This window comes from Copadichromis virginalis, linkage group LG1 (genome assembly GCF_057382275.1).
Source record: "Copadichromis virginalis isolate Kocher_CV1m ecotype Utaka linkage group LG1, C_Virginalis_male_GT1.1, whole genome shotgun sequence".
Classification (NCBI taxonomy): Eukaryota; Metazoa; Chordata; class Actinopteri; order Cichliformes; family Cichlidae; genus Copadichromis; species Copadichromis virginalis.
In genome coordinates this window covers 95,615-104,001 of record NC_140618.1, presented here as the reverse complement: position 1 = coordinate 104,001, position 8,387 = coordinate 95,615, and the positions used below count along the sequence as shown (strand labels likewise).

The following is an 8,387-nucleotide window of genomic DNA, read 5'->3' as shown; positions in this document are numbered from 1 at the left end:
TTATGCTTGGTCCCAGATAAGCCCCAAATCAGGCCCAGTTGAAAAAAATATGTGGGGCCCAGATGGGTAGAAGCAGATCTGATATTTGGGGCCCACTTGGGGTACCCACCTAGGACCCAGCTAATTTTGTCCTCAGTTTCCATGGTGGCCCCAAATGTGTTTGCCCAGATGGATTATTGATGGGACCCGGATGGGCCCCAAATCAGGCCCAGCCAACAAATGAGTATGGGGCCCAGATGGGTAGAAGCGGGTCTGATGGTTGGGGCCCACTTGGGTTACCCACCTGGCACCCAGCTACTTTTGTCCTCAGTTTCCATGGTGGCCCCAAGTGTGTTTGCCCAGATGGAATTTTGGATAATGTAAGTAAGCTATAATTTAAATCACCTGTACAACAAAGCCAGTTTATCTTTTTTATTAATACTGATTACTATGAAATTTTAAAACAGTATGCTTTTTTATATAATACATTTTTTGTGTGGAGAACATGTTGACAAAAATGTCCACAGTATACACAAAACAATAACAAATAAATGTTATACAGTTTAAAGGAAAAACAAATGCAGCAAACCACAGCTTCTCACTCATTCACCAATCCATTGGTCCTGAAAGAAATTAAAAAAAAAAAAGAAATTAGTGCATTTTCACAAACAAAATCAGATTTGCGATAGTACTGAAGTTGTTTTGGAGGTTGTGCTGTTCAAGTTGTTTGACCTCCTACATTGAACTCTTTGAAGACCATGAGTATTCATGGAAACAGAAAAGCTATTTACAAAATGATTTACCAAGTAGGCACTCAAAAATTAAATTAATGTGAAATATTTTACCTTAAAACATTTAAGACAAATGTTTAAAAGATGTCTACATAGTTACAATGATAACTGGTGTTGTGGGCTGTCTCAGTGATTGGCACAGAGCTTAGAACAGGCAAGTGGTTAACCAGTTTTTTGCATGGTACAGCACCTCATAATGAACACAAAACAAAATAGTAAAATGTAACAAGGGCTACATCTACCAAGGAGAAAACAGATTCCACTTCTTGAGGTGTGTGCCAGGCGGGCGCCAATAATTTTCATGTAAATCAAAAATAGGGCCATCAGATAAATCAGTGTGTTACTAATTACACTGGAAAAAATAGAGGCTGGCTCTGGAGTTCCTGGAGCTTATTCACATTCTGTGAGCAACCAAAAAACTGTTTAGTGAGAGACTTCTTCAAGTATGCTATAGAGATGGCACGATACCACTTTTTTATGTCCGATACCGATACCGATATCATAAATTTGGATATCTGCCGATACCGATATGAATCCGATATAGTGTTTTTTAATCAACAAAACTGTTTTTTAAATATCTTGCTGCATTTTGTATAAGTTCATACTCAAGTTTAAAACAACAACTACACTAAAGCTATTCTGTTATACCTGTATGCAAAAAAAATGTTTCATAGTTCAGCAATACTGATCAATCTAATAAACTTAAACCTACACCATCCTCCCTATTCTGGTATTTTAAAGAGTACTTAGCATAAATATTAAGCAACCTAACTAATAGGGTTCCAACTCCCAGCAACAACAAAAATAAATAAATAAAAAATAGGGAACCACCCCTCACGCTCCACCTCATGATGCTTAATCGACGTAATCAACCTTAATTTGATGCAGTGTGAAAAAAATGCACAGAAATCAATTATTTTTCAAGAAATATTAAATAGATTCAACATCTTTCTTCAACAAAATTGCAGACTGCACAGATGGTACCTTCCCAAAGGAAAAAGTACTATAGCTTACTAGGGTATATATATTAGACTTAATAGTTACTATATACAGTAATGGACTTCTATTCATTTTGCATCAAATTAAAACTTTGGCTGTCAGATAATTATTTATTAAAAGCTTGACATTTTAAATGAGAATAAGAAAGAAAAGTATGTCTTTGTGCCCCCTTTTCCCTGTTAATGCCCTATCGGCCCCCCTGGCTAAACTTTGCTAGATCCGCCCCTGCACAGTTACCAGCCGTCAGCTACGTAGAAAAAGATCCTGGTGTAGAAAGTAATATTAAATAAATTCTAACAACAGCTGATCAAGCTTAAACGTGCTTCTGTTGTTCAGCCGCTGGTTTCCTCTTTCTGGTGCAAAGTGGGCCAAAAGCAAACTAGAGACACGGACTCACGACAGAAAAGCTGATCAGCTGATCGTTAAGCAGTTTCATGATTGAAGTAGCAGCAGGAGAGGCAGTCGCTTGTTAAGCTTAACGCAGGAATGCTTTACAAACATTCAGAGATGGACTTACACACTTGCTTTACTTCTCTCGGGATAACTTTGTCGGAGATGAAATGCCGGGTTGCTAGCGAAGCTCCAAATGCTATCCAGACCACCGACAGGTCCCGCATGCCACAGCCGCTCTATCACGTGATGCATACTGCTCCAACGTGCTAACGTTCTGAGGTGAGTTACGGCGTATTGCAAGTTTTGTGAGGTGCTTTCGTGATATTTAATGGATCGGATTACATTTTTTATTTTTCTCCGATATCCGATCCAGTAATTTAGGTCAGTATCGGACCGATACCGATACGTAATATCGGATCGGTCCATCTCTAGTATGCTACAAGCCAGAAAGAAACGTGGTCATTCCTGCCAGCAGCCACCAACCTCCAGAACAACATGAGCTGATGGTTTCATCTCCACAATTTGTACAGTCTATCTAAACCACGTGTCAAAGTCAAGGCCTGCGGGCCACATCCGGCCCGGCATACATTTATATCCGGCCCGCAAGATCATTTTATATAGATGTACTATTATTGTTATGCATGGCCCGGCGATATGAGGCGCTAATAATATACAAACTACAGATCCCATAATGCACCGCTGAAGCCTCCTTGCTGACTGCTAGGCTAACTGGGAACATTCCCGCGTCAATCAAGTCAAACTTCTGTTATTGCGAAGCTAGCCGCTCACAATGGTGGAGAGAAAAGTTGATTCTGAATGACTGCAGCTGTAGTGAGCATCCGTTATTCAAACATCAACAAAATATCTTACAACTAATGAACTTACCATATAGCACTTCAAAAACTTTAAGCCCTCGAAATTCCCGCTTTCCATGGCACCCAACGAAGTTATATTGCCTGGAAAGAGCATTGTCCATAATGAAGGCCATCATTCTTCTTGTGGCTTCATCAACAGTGCTCCCTCTGATCTCTGCCACAACAGAAACCTTAGGACACGCAAGGACAATAATTTTACTGACAGTAGTACCATCAGTCACACCTAAAAGAAAGCAAGCACAGCTACACAGTAATTAGGCTCTATAATATTGATGCTAATTGACTGAGAAAGAGTTAGGTGTCAAAAGAGAGTGATATTATACCCCTTTCGTCAAACGCAGTGATTTATGACCCCCTTAATTGATTTATGACCCCTAATTAAATTATCCCCTAATTAAATTATTCATGAGCTCCGGAAGTAGGAAGTAATTAAATAATAAAAATATGATATTCATAAAAATATGATATTCATAAAAATATGATATTCATAAAAATATAATTGATTATTTAGAAAGTTTCTTATATATCAAAATAGCATTCTTTTATTTCTTTAAGCAATTAAATTTTTATTTTTATTTTTTTTTTATGCTCAAAAAACGCCATCTGGTGGCGGGTCAGTGTGTGTGTGTGTGCGCGCGCGCGCGCGCCCGAGGCTGTGTGCCTGGGCGCGCGGGGGCGCGCCCGTGTCTCCGGACCGTGCTCTCTCGGGCTCCGTGCTCATGTGTTTAAAAATGTATTAAACCATATTAAAATTGTTTAGTTAAACTTGTGCTTTTGTAACGTTCAGTATGGCCACAAACACATGCTATATGCCTTGGGGGAAAACTTTATTTAGATTTATATGCATTTGTAGATTTAGAATAAAACTCATACTCAGAAAAAATTCGCGATCCCCTAACCCTCCTTAGATACATAAGCAGGGAAAACTCCTTAAAAAACCCTCCGCTATTTCTCCAAAACCCTACAATAACTTGTTAGGGTACCCCCTCTATTCCCAAAACCTTATATTCGATAACAGGGAAAATCCTGAAAAAATCCTTAGTCTTTTTTCTGAAATTCAGCGCCCCGCGGCTCCCTTCATGCTCAGCCAAACAAAGCCAAAACTCCTTTTAAAAATTTCTCCGCGATTTCTCCAAAACCCCTAGAATAACTTGTTAGCTACCCCTCTATTCCCCAAAAAAAAGCGCTATAATCCAAAAACATTGGGAAAGCTCCTTACTCTTTTTTTCTTCAAAAACTTGCCTCTTGCTAGCTACCTCTAAAATTCTACGCAGAGTCTAAGTTCTACCTCGCTCTTAATCGCACCGACCCGCAACAGCTTCCAGAGCACAATTTTTTCCTGCTTGTTCGCTCCCCGCTCTGGTCCCGAATGCGCTGCTTACCTCGTTTGAAAATTCCCCCCTTAGACCAACTCCGCCTCACTGCGCCCCGCTGCCAATCACATAACCCTTGCACCGCTCCCTTCGCACCCCGGTTAGCCAATCCGCTCCAGCTCTGATTTTACGATCTCCCGCTGATGTTAAGACTATCTTCGAACCCCAGAAGAGATCTGACTTCAGACGTATCAACAACTGGCGCCGCTCAGACTGCTTGCGAGTTCGCATAGGGAGCGGCCGATTTCAACAGCAACTTGCGTCTCTTTCCTTATCCGCATATCATTCGGTAAGTGTTAATCTTCCTCTCTAACTACATTTTTGCATTTTCCTTTTTACCATTCTGTCAATCCTTTCATTTAAAAAAATAAATAAATATCACAATGGTTTGTAACAGGTACAATACACCATCCATCCATCCATTCGCCTCCACTTATCCTTTTCTCAGGCTCGCGCGGTGCGCTGGAGCCTATCCCACGTACAATACACTTTAAAATATATATAAGCTCCACTTTTAACTCCCGTAAAAGTTTATACATTACATGTCTACATCACCTATCATGGCCTCATCGGGTATCTCATATCATCTTGTTATTGTTATGTTATGCTCCTTTGATATTTTGCTAGTTTGCGTGTTTTAAAACTCTTTTTGTTTTTCTTTATATTTTTAGACCCAGATGTGTTAACCTGATCCCTGCGAAACACCAGCTCTGCGTGGATTTTGACCGCGAGTGACCGGATGTTGTTTCCGGCCTGAGGTTGCCTGAAATGCCGTGAGGCTCGTTTGAAAGATTGCGCCCGAGACCAACTCCGCCTCCAAGGCATGCCTACCTTTAGCTGCCACCAGTGAGATATCAGAGCCGGGCTCCACATATCCAATCAGGAGCATGAGCAAGACAGCTTTTGCAGACTCTCCAGAAATATACAAGTCCTTACCAACTGCTCTGCAACCCAGTGTTTCTGGTCCCCTCACTAACATCGCTTTTTGAGATATTTTTTATGAACCACCAAAAAAGCAATTTTACCCCACAGACTGGGTCTGAGGGCAGCAGCGGGGACAAATGATTGTAATGAAGCGACGGACATTTCATGGCTGGTCTTGCATAATCGTGAGTTATTATGTCATATGGTGATAAGTACATAGTTTTGCAAGAGGCATACAAGCACTGTGGAAAAAGTAATCATAAAACTGTTTTTGTGAACACCCTACGTTATGCTTTAAAAAATGTGATACATGTAATGTGATCATCAAAGAACATGATTTTTAAAAAAAAAAAAACTTTTATTCTTATGCTTTTAAAGTATGTCAGATTATCTTAAAACACTTATTTGTATGTTATAATGTTTTTCTTACACCATGTGTAATTTTTATAGACACCTTATTCATTGTATCAATGTGTAATTATGTATCTTTGATAAATAAATAAAATATTTAATCTTGTATTTGTGTACTTTCTGGTGATTCAATAAAAAATTAGTCACATATCGCTCTGATAAACACAGATGGCTGAAAGAAATGTTTGATGGAACAAAGGAAACAAGTGTCTTGCTGCTAAACTTTTAAGTCACCATGGTTTAAATGAGAAAGTCTGTATGTAAAACATGAAAAACTCCAAACCCGGTTTAACTACAAAGGTGTACTCATTTCTTTGTAATGGTACTTTACTGTTCCAATGAAACAAAAAGAAAATCTCATTTTTAAAGTACATTTTTCGGCCATCCTGACCTATTTTCAGGGGCAAGAATGTTGATGTTAGACTGTGTTTTAAATCAGGTTGTGATCTTAAACTAACTATCACAGCACTGATTTCAGTTGTAATGTCAATTAGAATCCCAATTTGGCTTTTCTCCAGTCAGTGTTATGGTGAAATTTAACTTGTTCTTTTGTGTAATTGCACATGGCCCAGCAAAGGACCCCTTAGTAAACTGTACAGCATAAGTTTTCAATTCACTTTTGTCAGAAAACTTCACAGTATGAGAAGTTACAGCACAGTTTCTCCAAACGTGTGGTTCTTTTTCAGCCAGCGTGCTTTTAGAGCATCTACATTAGCTCATGTAGTAAAAGTACAATCAGTAAGTGTACTTTAACATTTGAGATTCCGAGTCACTCTTGCTTAGATCATGTGAACTATATCATGAACCTTTTTTTGTATAATGCATCAAACGTGTTCAAATCAGTTTATTTTCAATTTATTTTAACTAGAGACAAGCAACTCCTTTTTAGCTTCTGTTATGTATTTACCTCTCACACCTTAATCTAGATGTTAGTGTTCTCAGAGTTAACATGTCTCATGTTGCCATGTTGTATTTCTAATACCCAGCCTCAGTGTTCGCCCTGTTGACCCTCAAATCCAAACACCAATGATCTAGATATTCACAACATTCATAAGGAGATTCTTAAGGTCTTAAGTTTTGTTGTTTTTATGTTTTTATGTTTTACAAAAAAAAAACTTCACATTTTTTATATTTTTAAACGAAAGTGACATGCAAGGATATTTTTCTTTAGTGATGTTGCTTCAGCAATCTCAAATACTAATTATTCTGGGAATTTTTATGGTCAAACTATGTGATTTTCCAAATGTGTGTGTGTGTGGAGTAAAATGACCTTGTTCTTATGATGTTGTCACCGTGAATCATTTAGGATTAACAACACAAATTGTATCGATAGCAGAAACAGTCTTATAACTTATAATTCTCACACGTTACCGCTAGTTTTACAAACGCAGTCTTCTTCAGCTCTGTTTATGTAGCTTTTATGAAACTGATTTTCCATAGTACAAGTAGAATTTAATTTTTCTTTGCTCTCCAGTATAAATGCAATAATTTGCAGGCTTTTTACTGAAACTCTCACAATGCAACACTCAATGCTCAGAGCTTCATATATCAACAGCTCTGAAAATATCTTCTTTTTTAAAGTAATGTAGGACAGGATCTCTCACTCTCTGTGTCTCAAAAAAAACCCAACTAAACTGGCAATCACCACTAAACAAATGAAAGTAGTTTATGGCTTTTTTATCAGCTGCATTTCTTTCATTTATGTATTGATCCCATTGTTTATTGGTAATGCTTTTAGGTCACTGTTTTAGCATGTCTGCCTCACACTCCATTTAAACAGTTTAACAGATAGAGGTGGCATTGGAGTTTGTTGGGTGCTCCTTCTGAGACCGATCTGTTGCAGTCTGTTTGGCCACAGCTGTGGGTGCCTTCTTTGCTGATCGCTTTATTCTCTCTTCTAGCATACTCCTTAATCTTATCCAATTTCAGTTTATCCAACAACAGATGCAGCCTGTGATCCACTCATTTTAAGCATTCAACATAAGCAGCATGCCAAAATCCAAAACAAAGGCAACAGCAATTCCTTCAAACTCAGGTGAACGCCTGCAGAGCCACAGCACACACACACACCAAACCGAATAGCAAACGTAGCGGTGGGCGTGTCACAAAAACATCTTCTATGGTCAGAATCCAAACTGCGTTCAAACAAACAATACGCAGCACAAAAACACAGTTTACATACCACCGTCGTCTTCTCCTTATCTGTCAGACTAGCCGATTTTATGGGTGTAGTGTAGTGATGGGATTTCCGGCTCTTTTTAGAGATCCGGCTCTTTCGGTTCGGCTCACTAAAAAGAGCCGGCTCTTTCGGCTCCGAACCGGCTCTTCAGGTTGTTTTGTTGCTTTAATTAATTTATTATTAACAATAATATAAAATTATGCACAAAAGGAATTACTAACATAAAAACAAGTGGTTTTATTTATATATGTTTATATATAAATATATGCGGTGGCCCCTAGAGACAAAACACGTACAAACTCCAAAACACATTTCTAGCATGAACTGAACTTCCAAAGCAGAGCTACTAGATCACTTAAATTACACAATTGAAAGCATGTGTGTATTGTTTGTGTATTTATACACAGGCACTCATATATATATTCAAATAATTTAAAAAAAAGTTCATTTACCTGTTATTACC

General features: G+C 38.5%; 2 long non-coding RNA genes across 3 annotated transcripts; one reads left to right on the top strand and one right to left on the bottom strand.

The window, feature by feature from the left end:
• Window positions 1-397: 397 nt before the first annotated feature.
• Window positions 398-8,009, bottom strand: LOC146718026 (uncharacterized). Of its 2 annotated transcripts, XR_014921372.1 has the most exons (3): window positions 7,928-8,009; window positions 3,048-3,207; window positions 398-602 (listed from the first exon to the last, which is right to left on the bottom strand). It is a non-coding gene; the product is annotated as an uncharacterized LOC146718026 (long non-coding RNA). The 2 variants fall into 2 exon arrangements; XR_014921367.1 differs by lacking the exon at window positions 7,928-8,009 and having other exon boundaries at window positions 3,048-3,700.
• Window positions 3,713-7,025, top strand: LOC146718027 (uncharacterized). The gene is made up of 2 exons (XR_014921379.1): window positions 3,713-4,699; window positions 5,082-7,025. It is a non-coding gene; the product is annotated as an uncharacterized LOC146718027 (long non-coding RNA).
• Window positions 8,010-8,387: the final 378 nt, after the last annotated feature.